Below are 15,494 nucleotides of genomic sequence, written 5' to 3'. Positions count from 1 at the left end.
TGCTTAGTGAGAGCATTTCAAGGAGGAAAACGAAGGATTGTACTAAAATGCTGTATTTAACTTGCTATATTTAAGGTACTATAATTTTAATATGTAAACACAATTAAAAATTTTTAATGCAATGTTTTACACTCTTTTTTTCACACTATGTAAATTCATTGTATATTTTGTTTGTTCTCGTGTTTTTTAAAACATTTTACTTTTAATTTCTGTGGGTACATAGTAGTTGTATATATTGATGGGGTACATGAGATATTTTGATAGAGGCATGCAATGCGTAATAATCATATCATGGAAAATGGAGTAACCATCCCTTTACATGTTTATCCTTGGTGTTACAAACCACCCAATTATATTCCTTTAGGTTATTTTAAAACATACAATTAAATTATTCTTAGAATAGTCACTCTATGATAATATCAAATACCAGGTATTGTTCATTCTTTCTAACAATATTTTGTACCCATTAACCATCCCTACCTTCCTGCCACCCCCTACTGCCCTTTCTAGCCTCTGGGAGCCATCCTTCTATAATCTATCATTGTGTATTTTATACTTATAGCACCCTCAGCTGAGACTAGCCAGCTTTCATATGTCCATTAGCACAGGTGGCCGGTGGCTGCCATATTGAACAGTGCAGGTCTACAGGGTAGTAAAAGCTAAGGCCTTATTAAAGTCCAGGCACCACAAGCCTAGGAGATATAGACTGTCCCCATCTTCTCAATAAAGTAAATGAGGTAAATGGAAATTAACTTCGTTACACTCACACAGTGTCTAAGTGTTCTAAGGGTCTATTCCTATCCCATAAATCACCCCCAAAATGTGATTGCATAAAACAATAATTTATAATTCTCCCATGCTATTGCGTGGATTGACCTGACCCGACTAAGAGGTGGATTGAACTGACCCGACTAAGAGGCTCTTTCCTGTGACTGTAGTCCTATCACTCCAGAACTTGAGTCAGCTGAAGGCCTAATTGGGATGGACAGAGATGCTGGCTGCTTCCCTCACATGTCAGGGGTTTCCGCTGGGTTGGTTAGCACAGCTGGGGCCTTGGTAGACACATCTCTCTGTGTGGCTTTCCATTTGGCTAAGTCCAGGCTTCCACACAGCAAGGCAGTGTCATAGTGATTGACCATGTTAGAGATACCTGGATTTCCCAGAGAAAACGTCCCAAGAAGTCCCAGGTGGAAGCTGCAAGACTTTTATGACCTAGCCCAAGACGTCACTATCATTTTTTATTGCCCAGAGCCAGTCTCCTTTGCTAACAGGACAGAGAATGTGTACTAAGAAGCATGGTTTGTTGAGAATCTGTCTTAGAAGATGAGTTTCCAAAATAAGCAAGAGAGTAAGAATTTAAAGCCAATTAGCCAGGCATCATATGCTTAATAACGGTGGTTATCAAATACTATATAATAATTACTGTATATGTAGAATTTACCATATGATACGGTTTGGCTGCATCCCCACCCAATCTCATCTTGAATTGTAGCTCCCATAATTCCCATGTGTTGTGGGAGGGACCCAGCGGGAGATCACTGAATCACGGAGACGGTTTCCCCCATACTGTTCTCATAGTAATGAGTAAGTCTCGTGAGATCTGATGGCTTTATAAGAGGCTTTCCCTTTACTTGGTTCTCATTCTTTCTTGCCTGCCACCATGTAAGACATGCCTTTCACCTTCTGCCATGATTGTGAGGCCTCCTCAACCCCGTGGAACTGTGAGTCCATTAAACCTCTTTTTCTTTATAAATTTCCCAGTCTCAGGTATGTCTTTATCAGCAGCATGAAAACAGACTAATGCACCATATATCCCGCATACATTTTTATTCCCCAATACCTAGTATTGTAGCTGGAACATGACATGGACTCAGAGGATACTGCCAAATGAATTAATTAGATGTTGATCTACATATTCTGTTTATCTAGCCTCTGGGAACCATCCTTCTATAATCTATCATTATGTGTTTTATACTTATAGCACCGTCAGTTGAGACTAGCCACCTTTCATATGTCCACTAGCACAGGTGGCCGGTGGCTGCCATATTAAACAGTGCAGGTCTACAGGGTAGTAGAAGCTAGAGTTTATGGGACCATCATTGTGAGATCAGTGTAACAAGAATTCCTAAGTTTTTAATGCATTCAGATCATGACGTTATGTGCTATAAGGAGTATTATAAGGTTTTACATCCCTTGAAATCAACAACTGGGTTTCATTCTTTTTTGATTTCCCCATACTGAATAGTGCAGTGCTAATCATTTAGTATGCACTTGATAATTATGTTGGATTTAAAAGACTATAATAGGAAATCTAAACCAGAATCCTACAGGCAAGGAAAGCTGTGGAATATTGATTCAGGCTTCCAGACAAATATATAGGGAGAGCTTAGATTGACAGGAATGGCATTGAATAACAACAGATATTAGCACACCATGTCACTTTTTCTACTGTGTTTATACGTTTCGAAATTCATTCTAGCTGCCTAGCTAGAACTAACTGGAAAGATGGTATGATTCACAAAGCTAATAACCTTTTTGCCACATAGTGTGTGATATGGCACCAGGATTCTAAACACCTATATGATTTGTGCTGCCAAAGGTGACTCAGTGGCTGGGAACTTTTTATTCATCTTACAGTAAACTGGAGGAATTTGTAGCTTTATTATTTTCTTCCAAAAATTGACTAAAAAAATACTGCCACTCATCTTAAATAATTATCACCATAAAATATTTATAGGCTAAGACATGTGGATATGCCTTGAGGACTTTCACATGAGGAAAACCTAATAATGTTTAATAGATGCAAATGCTAACATTATATCAACTGAGTATAGCAATAAGGAAAATCTTTAGTGAAAAATTCCCATTTTCCTAGTTATTGTCATTATATACAGACTGGAGCTTCTCTTGGATGATTTTAGACTAATTTCCCCATTGGAGTTTCATGCTGGAGTGATACATGAAGTCCTAATTTGCTTCCTCTTTCTTCCTAATATCTGGATGTTTTCACATTGATTTTCAGTAAAGCACTGGCTAATTCACACAGAAGTTTTTGTGTAGGACCTGAATAACCTTATGCATAGTGCAACGCTGTTACTCATCTTCTTTCACAGACAACTTAATGAGCGACACATGAAAGCACAGAATCTATCCTCACAGAAAACTTTCAACAATTCAAAACAATCACAGCATCTATGCATATTAGGGTATTCCTCATGGTGTTGAGAAACACCGAGTTTATACTTTCAAAACATCAGGAACATGCCTGGCATAGAAACCTTAACAAATGTTAGACGTTATTATCATTTTCACCTATATCATTATAATCATGTCTTTAACAAGGTTTCTATTTTTTTTCAGTACAATCGTCATTTGTTTTAATATAGGCATGTTAGTATTTATTACACTTTCCTTCTTAAAGTACTGTCTGTAGGGTAACACTACTGAATTAGCAAGATGAAGATATCCTATAAGCTTTCATTTTTTAAAGTGTAAATAAGTATGGCTTCAATCATGGTCATTCTTAGTTTGCACTATTGTCTGGAAATGGGCTTTATAGCTAAAGCATATTGGCTCGACATAAGAAAAAAAAATCGTAAATGGTTTTTGATGGCTCTTTGCAAAATATAACCAATTATTGATTTGAAATCCTGCTTAGCCACAACAGAATACTCTGTAATCAATTACATTTGGGGGTTTAACCTATAGATAGAAGACATGAAAAAGCCGAGTTAATGATTTTTTCAACTGGCCCAATGATATCCCTAGGGGGCAAAATGTAATCTTCAGGACTGTCAGTAATTTCCAATTGTTGCTGCCACACTTGCTGTTGGGGGCAGAGCTTCCCATGGCTGCGCCAACAAGCTACTCTAGACCATCACTTATGTTTCTGCAATAAAAGACCAACGCAAGCCATTTTTTCCCTCTCTTTTCCAAATACTACTGATCTTCCTATTTCCATGGTAACCGACTCCTGCTGGCATGATCAAGAAAAAACTGATTTGGGATTTTAATTAATTGCTTAGAAATGGAAATGTAACAGGGCCTGGCAGTTCAGCTAAGCACATTTTGCAAAGTGAATAAAAATAGAGTTTCTGAAATACTTGAAATTGTTTCAGTGGCTGTAGCACATCTTTTGCTAGACACCTTAATTTATTCCATTCTCCAAAATAAATCTGCCAAAAGTACTAAGCCATTTTGTCAACACAAATCATTTTGGCAAATGCTTTAATCCCTCTTCTAAACAAAATGCATTGTAATTTTAAAAATCTAACCCATCGGTGTGAACCCACTGGGTCCCATCTAAAAATACCCCTGAGACTTTAGTAGATCATGTTTAAAGGAGCTGTCATCTCCTATTTGTATGGGATAGTCCCTGTTCTTGTTGCCTGCTTAGGAATAAATTCCTTGAACCTCACCATAGCAGTGGCTCCTACCTATTAGAGAAATGAAAGCTTTAAGGTTACATTTTTTTTTTGCAGACAGATTAAGAGCATGGGCTCTGGAGCCAGACTGAGAGGTTGAAATCTCGGTGCCTTTACTAGTTGTATTACCTGGAGTAAGTTTCATAACCAATCAGAACTCAAGTTCCTCACAAGTAAAATGGGTCAGCATTTAAAAGGTTGCAGTGAGGATTATACATATTAATAGATGGAAAAATCCTACAACAATGCCTAGTGATAGTAATAGATTTAGTAAATATGTTATTATTCTTAAATTTGTATCTTAGCCTATCCGTATGCAAACTCTATTTTGAATTTCTTATAATACTTGGTTTTAAATATTCCTTTTAAAACTACAACACATCAAGAATTTTTTAAAAATTGGTTTTCGTTATGAAGTGTGACCTGTCATTTCTTTAGAGAAATATTAACTCTTGCTATAAGGTACATAAAACAATGCCATCTAGGGAAAAATAGATTTTTCTTTAATATTTAAAAGTAAAAATTTCTACAATAACAAGAAGAGGAGTGATGCAATTTCAAGGTGTTTCTGGAATAAGCAAAACCCTTGCTTGATTTGCAAGTATTTTAGTTATTCAAAGATAAAAAATTCTCATAGGCACAAAGGATAATAATAGTAATTAAATATTATTTATTGATGTAGTTGAAATAATCTGATTCAGCATTCTTTACATATGGTGGCAGGCGCCTGTAATCTCAGCTACTCGGGAGGCTAAGGCATGAGCATCACTTCAACCCAGGAGGCGGAGGTTGCAGTGAGCTGAGATCACACTACCTCGTTCCAGCCTGGGAGATAGAGCAAGGCTCTGTCTCAAAAAAAGAAAAAAATTGCCATGAATTGTACGCATATATATATATACACACACATATATATAATATACATATATATGTGTGTGTGTATGTGTATAAACATGTACATATTCTACCATAGGTTTAAACATTTACATAATAAGCCATAAAAGGAAAGATCATATATTCAAAATTACTTGGAAAAATAACTCTAATTAAATACAGCGTTTCTCACTTATTCACTGAGATCCTTGATCAACACTTTGGAGTATGAGTTATTCCACCTTTGCTATCATCACCGTTATTAAACAGTAATAAGAATAAACTTATATGGAACCAGATGCTATAAGGAATAAAACAGGACGGTGAATATGATGTTGTGCTCACCATCGAAAGCAACCTGAGATCTCTTACTGTAGAAAATAATGTTCGCAAACATTACAGGCAATGGAAGCAAGGGGAACAAGATCGGAAAGTATTCAGTGTGAGTCAGGTATGGAGCTAGCTATTGTTCAAGCATTGGTTTCATTTTTAAAGCCATTTCTCAGAGTAAATTCCCTTCACCAGTGAGCATATTTCTGACCTCAAAGATCAGGGAACTCCTCCGGCTGTACATTCCCACAGCATCCTGTGCAACTGTGGCGCATTCATCACACTTGTCATTGCCTGTCCAATGTGGCTTTCTCACTAAATTATCTCCACAAGGCTCAAGACAATCTTGTCTAGTTCCTTTTGCACCCTGAACATAGTGTCTGGAAGAGAATAGAGTTAGAATAAATGTTTATGTAAAATTGAAATTAAATGATTAACTGGTCTCCAAAATCTATATTAGAGCATAGTCAATCATACAATACCTTATGAGAAGATACTCTCCATATAGACCAGCTTCTAGAATAGGGCCTGGTGCATAATAGGCCCTTAAAATACTTGGTGAATGAAGGAATAAATGAATGAACATGAGACATAGAAAAATGTTGTCAATATTAGGAAACATAATCCAGGCTATGAAGGAAGAAATAATACATGACAGCCTAGATAGAAAGTAAATTTCTTATTTTCTCCATCCTATCAGTATTGCACTTAATTCCTTTTATCTATAAACATGTGGATTGAGGACATATTCTCAGGCATTTATGGTGACTTGGAAACCATATCACTCTTACGACTGTCCCATGAGAAATACCTCTTCCCACACACAAGATAACAATAGGGTCAAGAAATTGCATGATTGACTTGTCCTGCAACCTTTGTCTTCCACCACAACAACTGAATTCAGACTTCTCCTTCACATTATTTATGGATGTCTGTTCCTTTTCTAAAACTACAAACTACTGCTTGAGATGCAACTGCCAACAGCCTCAGTCATGGCAATTTTTTGTTTTGTTTTATTCTTTAATTTTTGTATATGCCTGAGTCCGTGACTAGAGCAAGCATGAAACATGTCATGGGAACAAATAACAAATTATCTTTATCATAGTAGTAATAATAATGACTAGTGTCTATTCAATGTTACTATGCATTCTCTTATTTAATCCCTAAGACCTTATTCATTCTATTATTCTTTTACACATGAAGTAACTAAGACTTAACAGAGTAATGAGATTCTCCTAAGGTCCATAACTAACAAACTGCAGATCTGGAAATTAAACACAAAGAAACTGGGTTCAGTCAGGCTCATTGGCTCATACTTGTAATCCCAGCACTTTGGGACACCAAGGCAGGCAGGTTGCTTGAGCCCAGGAGTTCAAGACCAGCCTGGGCAACATGGCGAAACCCTGTCTCTACAAAAAGCACAAAAGCTAGCCAGGAGTGGTGGCACAGTTTTGTAGTCCTAGCTACTTGGGAGGCTGAGGTGGGATAATTGCTTGACCCCAGAAGGTTGAGGCTGCAGTGAGCCATGATCATGCCACTGCACCCCAGTCTGGGTGACAGAGTCAGACCCTGTCTCAAAAAACAAAACAAAATGAAACAAAACAGAAGAAAGCACACACAGAGAGAGAGACTTGCTTCAAAGTCCACTCATAACTAATAGACTATGTATTAGTCTGTCCTCATGCTACTGATAAAGACGTACCTGAGACTGCATAATTTATAAAAGAACTATGGACTCATAGTTCCACATGGCTAGAGAGGCCTCACAATCATGGCAAAAGGTGAATGAGAAGCAAAGTTACATCTTATATGGCAGCAGGCAGGAAAGAACTTGTGTAGGGGAACTCCCATTTATAAAACCATCAGATCTCATGACACTTATTCACTACCACAAGAACAGTACAGGGGAAAGTGTCCCCATGGTTCAATTATCTCCACCTGGCCCCACCCTTGACATGTGGGGATTATTACAATTTAAGGTGAGATTTGAGTAGGGACACAGCCAAACCATATCAGGCTACGTTGCCAGATACAAATGTTAGTTTCCTCTATCTCTCTGCATTTGATTTTCTGTATTTAAGCAGACAATGATGCTAAGTAATAATAATATGCTATGTTATATTGTATATCATGTATAAGATTCAGTACATGCATTTTATATAAAAATATAACTGATGCTTCCTGAGCTCCCCATCCTGACTGGTTCTGAGTTCTTCCTAACTAGGTAAAATCACTAAATATAGGCGTTCACATCATGCTGAAGCTCTCCTGAAAAACTTTTGGTACAGTTGTACCCATGAATTTATTTGAGTACTTGATAATATCTTTCTCCCTTATCTATAACATAAGCGCCATGAGGAAGGCATCTGTTTTCATTTCATTTCTAGCCCTAATGAGAATACAATATTTGGCCCACCGTTGGCACCTGACAAACACTTGGTTGCATGAATGAGTGAATAAGTGAATGGTTGAACCTACAAGATCAACACAAGTGGAATTTTGGATCTTATCCCTGTGTTCCCCTATAAGAGTATTTCTCAGAATTTGAGTGCCTTTGCCCTCCCCGTACCCTTTGCCGTGATGAAGGAGGGGTTGCAATGAGAAATCTTCAGACAATTTTGGCATTAAAGAAGGCATCAACTCTCCCGTTTCACAGTCATGATGGGTCTTCTCATCTCAATTTCTCCCAAACTTGCTTATTGATACAAGGATATAGGTGGTATATAGTGTTCTTTCTGTTTACCTTATAAAATCTGTATAAGTTTAGGGGTGCAAGTGCAGTTTTGTTACATGGATATATTGCTGGTGAAGTCGGGGCATCTAGTGTAACCATCACTCGAATAACATATGCAACACCTGTTTTGCAGTTATCCCTCATACTGCTCCTACTCTCCCACTCATCTGAGTCTTCTATGTCTATAATTCCACTCTCTGTGTCCATGTGTATGCATTATTTAGCTCTCACTGATAAGTGAGAATACGGAGTGTTTGACTTTCTGTTTCTGAGTTATTTTACTTAAGATAATGGCCTATGGTTCCATCCATGTTGCTGCAAAAGACATCATTTCATTCTTTTTCATGGCTAAAATTATTCCGTGGTGTGTATTTACATTTTCTTTATCCAATCACCTGTTAATGGACACTTAGGTTGATTCTGCATCTTTGCTATTGTGAATTGTGCTGCAATACATGTCTAAGTGCAGGTATCTTTTTTATATAATTATTTCCTTTAGGTAGAAACCCATTGTTTACCTTTTAAAACTAACTTTGTTGAAGTAAAATTAACATGCAAAAAGCTGTCAATGTGTAAAGCATACAATTAGATGTTTTGAAATATGTATACGTCCATATAACTATCACCAAAATTATGTATTGAATGTACTTATCACCCCAAAATTTCCTCCTGCCTCTTTGTAAACTCTCTTCCCACGACTTCCTACCCCACCCCCAGGCAACCACTGATCTGCTTCCCATCATTACAAATTAGTTTGCATTTTCTTTCACTCAATACAATCATTTTGAGATTCTTCAGTGTTGTATATAATAATAATTCATTCTTTTTATCACTAAACAGTATTCAACTATTTGTGCATCATCTGTTGATGGACAATGAGTTTGTTTCCAGTTTTAGCTATTACAAATAAAACTTCCATAAATATTTATGCACAAGTCTTTGTTTAGAAATATACTTTCATTTCTTTTGAGTAAATATCTAGGACTTACGGGGCTAGTGTAGACTGTAAGTCTGTTTAAGAAATTTCTAAGCTGCTTTCTAATGTGGTTGGACCATTGTTTAAAATCTTAACATTTTAAAATCTTAACATTTTAAAATCTTACTATATTTTACTTTAAATGGTGTTTTTCCAAGATTTACTGTACCCAACTTCTAATATTACTTAGTCTATCATACACTAAAGAAAGATAAAAATGTATTTTATTTAACCATATAATTAAGTAGTTTTAAATTCCCAAACAAAAGTTTGATGGAACAGATTCAAATTATTGTGGAACAGGTGTTTTAATACCTTTGAATTGTCCGATCACCATGATTATCCACTTTATCATCCATGTTGAAGCACCCTTCAATATTAAATGATATAGAAGCACTCTGCATGAATTTGGCAGCAAACAAATATAACACATCTCAGTGAGATCATTTATTTAATTTGGTAAATCAGCAATGTATGAGGATTATCAGATGAATTTAATTGCAGTACATAGAGTAAAATTGAGTAAGAGCTTTAAAGAATCAAAATTATTGGATACATTTAATGACTTGCAATCTAGCTGTTTCACTTCTACGGTCAGGAGGTAGAAAACATACCTCAAGAAGAATTTTAAAGCAAACTCTAAAAACACACTGTGAAGACACATGTAGATGATAAAGCTACTGAAATTCAGAAAGAATCAAATCAGACCTCATCGCCGTCCCCAACTGATAGAAAATATAAAATTTAAAAATGCTCTATCAGCCTAGGCAATATGGTGAGACTCTATCTGTACAAAAAAAAAATTTAAAAAGATATTAAGCAGGGTGTAGTGGTGGCACCTGTGGTCCCAGCTACACGGGAGACTGAGGTGGGAGGATCACTTGGGCTTGGGAGGCTGAGGTGAGCTATGATTGCATCACTGCACTCCACCTGGGTGACAGAGCAAGACCCTGTATCAAAATATAAAAAATAAAGAAACGCTAAGGTCAATAGTCTACAATGCTTCTGGCGATGCATCATTATCTCACTTGCAAAATCGATTTGCGAACTTGGCAGGAGTCCAGTTCAGGTTGTTCATCTTCATCTTTTTTCTTGTTTTAGGGGGGTCACTGCCAAAAAGTGAGTAATGAAAAGAGTTAACATCGAAAGAGTTGCCTCTTCAAAGCAAGGAAACTACTCTTCAGAGAATAATTTTCTGGAAAATTGAAAAAAAAAATGCCTAAAGATACACAAGATTTTAGTGTTTTTATTCCCTGTGAGAGAAGCTATTGAGAGCAAAACAAAATGAAACAGAGCCTTTGCCTCTTGAGGTGAAAGAAGACAGTTCCTGGAAAGAAGAGGCAGTATAATTCCCAGTAACACCTCCAGTTTGGTCACCGTTTAATGAAGAACACAGAGCCTGTTGACTACAGCCACCAGGTATAAACCGTGTTCATTTTCAGCTTTGTTAGCGCCTTTGGCAAGAGTACATTCATATAACGACATTACCAGATAATGCAATTAAACAAGAAACTAGTGGTGGAAAAAAATAACTGGACAAGGTGAACGCGACTTGTCCACGTGTAAATGATTCTGGGAAATAACATTAACAGCTTCATATTTTTAATAGCAGTGACTTTAATATTTTTAAAGTCTATGATAAATATCACACCTGTAATCGCAGCACTTTGGGAGGCTCAGGTGGGCTGATCGCTTGAACCCAGGAGTTTGAGACCAGCCTGGGCAACATGGGGAAACCCCGTCTCTACAAAAAATACAGAAGAAATTACTGGGATTTGGTGGGATGTGCCTGTAGTCTCAGCTACTCAGGGGGCTGAGCTGGGAGGCTCACTTGAGCCCATTAGGCCGAGGTTGCGGTGATTCAAGATTGTACCACTGCACTCCAGCCTGGGTGACAAAGTGAGACCCTCTCTCAAAAATAAATAAATAAATAAATAAACTGTATTTATTAACCATACACCTTATTTTATTTTAAAGCATATGGTTAAACTTTAAAATAAAATAAGGTATATGGTTAATAAATCAATTTTGTAAGGACACCCATAATTTGAAAAAGCAAATTACTATACATACATAGCCTTAATTGAAATTTTCATAAAATACATCCTTTGAATAACAGCATCAATTTTGGTAAGTGGCAAATATTAAAGAAATAGAAGTTAATCAATAAGCTTATAGTTACCAAAAAAGGAAAAGACATGAGTGATGCCTGGAAATGACAGCAAAAACTGTAGAAAATATAAAATGTTTTTAATACATAATCTTAGTTTTTATGCATAAGCTATACATAAAAGCTCATACAAGATTAAATGTGCAACAGCATATTTGTTTATATGTGTGTGTGCGCATATATATGCATATATGCCTCCATGCTACACATATATAATTCCAACCTCAGTTTCACCAAACTGTTTGTCCTCATCCATGATGAGCAGCAAACTGTAAAATGAAGTTGTAATCATGGAGATTAGCAGTATGTTTTCACCCTGTTTTTACCTCCCCTTAATATCCTGACATAGCTTTTGGTTTCAGTCTACTCTTTGACCTTTGGATTTCTGAACTTTATTTTACCTTTTTTGTTTGTTTGTTTTCTTGGAGGGGTTTTAGCCTACTGGGGCCATTGTCATTTACAGGAAGCTACAGGAAGCATGTGTGTCTGCCTCTGTGGGTGGGAGAAGGGGACAAGCTGCCGTGTTAGAACAGAGAGGAGGAGGCAAGGGAATGGGTATTTTGGATGTTGCCTGCATGCTAAGCCCAGGGGCAGAATGGATTTAATTACTCAAATATCTGTCTCTAAAATTCTACTTAAAACATTTAAAAGCACAAACGTTTTTTCCTCCTAGAAGTACCATTTGACCTGAACTTTTTCTGTGCCTAGTAAAATAGAAAAAGCCTAAATGTAACTTTAGGATTCAAATAGTAAGGATATCCTTCTCTAATGTTTTACTTCTCCCCAAAATGACACATTTTCTACCAAAAGTAGCTTCTTGCTTGGAATGAAAAAAATTTTCTTCACTATGTTTGTGTGTGTGTGTGTGTGTGTGTGTGTGTGTGTGTGTGTGTGTTTATTCCACCTTTTTTCCTCTAACAAATATTTTGCAAGTCAAAGAGAGGGATTTTCATTTTAGATGATGATTAACCCATTGTGAGAGAAGGCTTGACGGTTCAAAGACAATTTATCACCGAGGGTTGAGATTGGCATGTGTTACAGATTCTCTAGGCCCCAATTCGCATCCTTGATCTATCTCATCTGTTCCTCTCTTTGCCTTGACTCACCATAAAACGAGTCCTTGATAAATTTGGGGTCAGTAAAGGCGACTGCTTAGTTATGTGTCAAGAGAAATTCCTGATTTCCATTCCAGACCACTTGTGGAGCTGTTGCCCTTCTTATGCAGTGTAACTTTCCAACTTACACAAAAGTGGCTATCAGTCTACGGATTGCCTACAATATAGCATTAATTTTAAAGTGGAGTATCCTATGACACTGCTTTCAATGGTCAGTATTATTTGATGTTATCTTTTAGTCTTCCAGTATAAAAAGACAGTAAGAACCTGGCTCTACCTGGAGTTGATAACTAAAAATTCAATATACTCCTGCAAGATATAGATGTGTTAGTCTTTCTGAGAAAGATCAAACTAATTTAAGAACTCCCCTCATATTGAGAACAGTTCACAGAAATTTACAGCTGCTTCTTTCCGTGAGATAGGATCTTCTGCTTCAGTGTATGTGCTGAAAGCCAATTAAAACATTACATACCTTGAGGATATTCATATGAAGCAAAACAAAATGACTGATGGGAAGGTCAAAGTAGACTCAGCAAAGCAAAACCAATGTCCAATAAAGAATAACCTGTAAATCTCCTACAACTCACCAACTTCCTGAAATTTATTATATAAATGTGGACATTTATATAATTATAATTATATAAACAACTCTTAAGTTTCTGGATAGTCAGTTCCTTTACATGAGCAAAATTCTTGTGAGACAAACTTTATTCTACATTCCACTAGGACAATGACTATAGGTATCTTGCTTCCGTAAGGAAGCCAGACTCAGAGCCTGTTGGAATGGTCAGCATGGCACGGCGAAGAGTGTTCTATCACCAACTGGAGTAGAATAAATTCAGATTCTAGGTAAGAGTTTTTGGTAGCCACAGAAGGGATTGCCATTCTTAAACAAATTAAATGTGTCGACATTCAGTCTTCCTTGAAATAACTGAAAATTTACATGATCCATGATTTTTTTTTTTAATGAAGTCCTCCACATTAGCACACGAACCTTTGGAAAATAACCACCTAGACTTAAGCAATCAGTGCTTTGTTAACACAGCTGAGAACGGTGGGTGGGCCATTTTTTTTCAGGTGAGAAAAAGCAGGCTGAGAAGTGAACAGCTCCAGTCGCTTCTGTTTGTTTGAGGATCTTATCCCCAGGGCTGTGTTCTCTTGGCTGGGCATACCTGTTGATCACGCTGCTTAACTGTAATTATTCCAGACAGCTTTTTGGCTCACATTGTTGTTTCATAGGCTTCATAAATCATACAAATTATTACCGCAATAGAAAACTATAATTACCCACAAACCCTGACATGCCAAAATGTGTATTAATTAGATAAGGTAATAAATACTTTACTGCACATGGCTATAATCATTACTTCAAAAGTGACATCCGTACATATGCCATCTTGATATTCTGCAGCAAATGATTCAATATAATGTTCAGTTCATAACAGAATTGTTATCTAATTTGATTAATTAGTTAATGCTTTTCCAAGGTGTTTTAAGTATGAAAAATGATGTCGAATTGTTAAGTTTCAAGCTTAATGTCATGATCTTATGAGATGCAAACTATAATTTGTAGAGAAATTTCTTACGGGGATAAGCTATTAAAGTGTATATTTCTTAGTTCTAAATTTGGGTTAACATAGGAAGTTTCAAGAATAATGATCACTTTTAAAATTTTGCTCATCCCATTTCTCCAAGAGTTTAAAATAAGTAATTCTTTATTTCAAAAAATAATGAAACTTTATATTTGGTAGAAATAAGCATAATGTTCCTAGATGTATACTTTCTATGCACTAATCAAGCCTTAAATTTCAATGTAGAAAGAAATTCCAAGAGTAGACTTTAAAGAACATACAAAGTTAGTGTGCTCTCATATAAATATTCAGTACATACTACATTGTTCTTACATCTTGAGAAGGATGTGTAACTTCAGAATTATAAGGTAATATGGAGTAGAGCACTATAGCTACATTCAAGACCCTATTATGTCCCCATATATTCAACTAAACCTATTGATTTTCAAATCAGTTTTTTCAACATACACAGAACTGGATCTCATTTTTGATGCTATAAATGTCATATATAGCAACAGCTCTATTTGTATTTCAACTGATACACCTGAAATAATGTATTGAAGTAAAAGTTTTGTCCTAAAGAATAAGAAAAAACGTTGAATTTCATAGAGATGAGAGATAAGTCAACTAAACTACTACTGGATTAAATATGTTCCAGAAAACATTAACACTGGTGCATTTTATTTAAGTAGAGGTATTCTTAAGGGGCCTCTAATATGAAGAAATAAAATATAAGTGCTTCATATTTTCCTGTTGAGATGATTATCTCCATGAATCATTTAAAAATGAATTCAAAGACAATTGACTCACATGTCCTCACATTACCAATATTGGGAAATGATTAGGGAGTGTCATGAAAAGGAAATCATGCCGAAGATAACACATTAGCTATTCCACTGCAAAGTTCTTTCAAAAATAATGAAAAAGATTCTCTAATGGAGACAGTAGAAATAGAACAACTGTGCAGCAATTTTTCTGCAACTAATCTACTTCTCAATGTCTAACATTGTGCCTGGCATATACTAGGCATCCACTAAGTATGGGTTGAATAAATACATGGGATCACATAAAATTTTTCCAGGAGATGAGGAGTTAATTAAATGACATTGTACTTTATCAAGTAATAATAACATTATAACAGATGACTTTGGTGAAATGAGAATAATTCAAAGATGCTGCTAATTCAGAATGAAAAATAGTACCATAAAATATGGAAAGAATGAGGAAGGAAGCATTTAAAGAAGATTTTGCTTTAAACACTCAAAATCTACCTGATATCATGGAGGTTCGTTTGTCCAAAATCT

General features: G+C 36.1%; 1 long non-coding RNA gene across 5 annotated transcripts in view; it reads left to right on the top strand.

The window, feature by feature from the left end:
• LOC102138819 (uncharacterized) overlaps nucleotides 1-11,046 on the top strand; it is a 996,710-nt gene extending 985,664 nt beyond the window's left edge. For 2 of the 5 annotated variants that reach the window (XR_010577831.1, XR_012417221.1), the window contains one exon: nucleotides 10,436-11,046. This is a non-coding gene — a long non-coding RNA (uncharacterized lncRNA). The remainder of the gene's footprint in view (nucleotides 1-10,435) is intronic. The other 3 variants (XR_012417220.1, XR_010577829.2, XR_010577830.1) reach the window with 3 other exon arrangements.
• Nucleotides 11,047-15,494: the final 4,448 nt, after the last annotated feature.

Source organism: Macaca fascicularis, chromosome 9 (genome assembly GCF_037993035.2).
Source record: "Macaca fascicularis isolate 582-1 chromosome 9, T2T-MFA8v1.1".
Taxonomy (NCBI): domain Eukaryota; kingdom Metazoa; phylum Chordata; class Mammalia; order Primates; family Cercopithecidae; genus Macaca; species Macaca fascicularis.
This window is presented reverse-complemented; position numbering and strand designations above follow the sequence as displayed.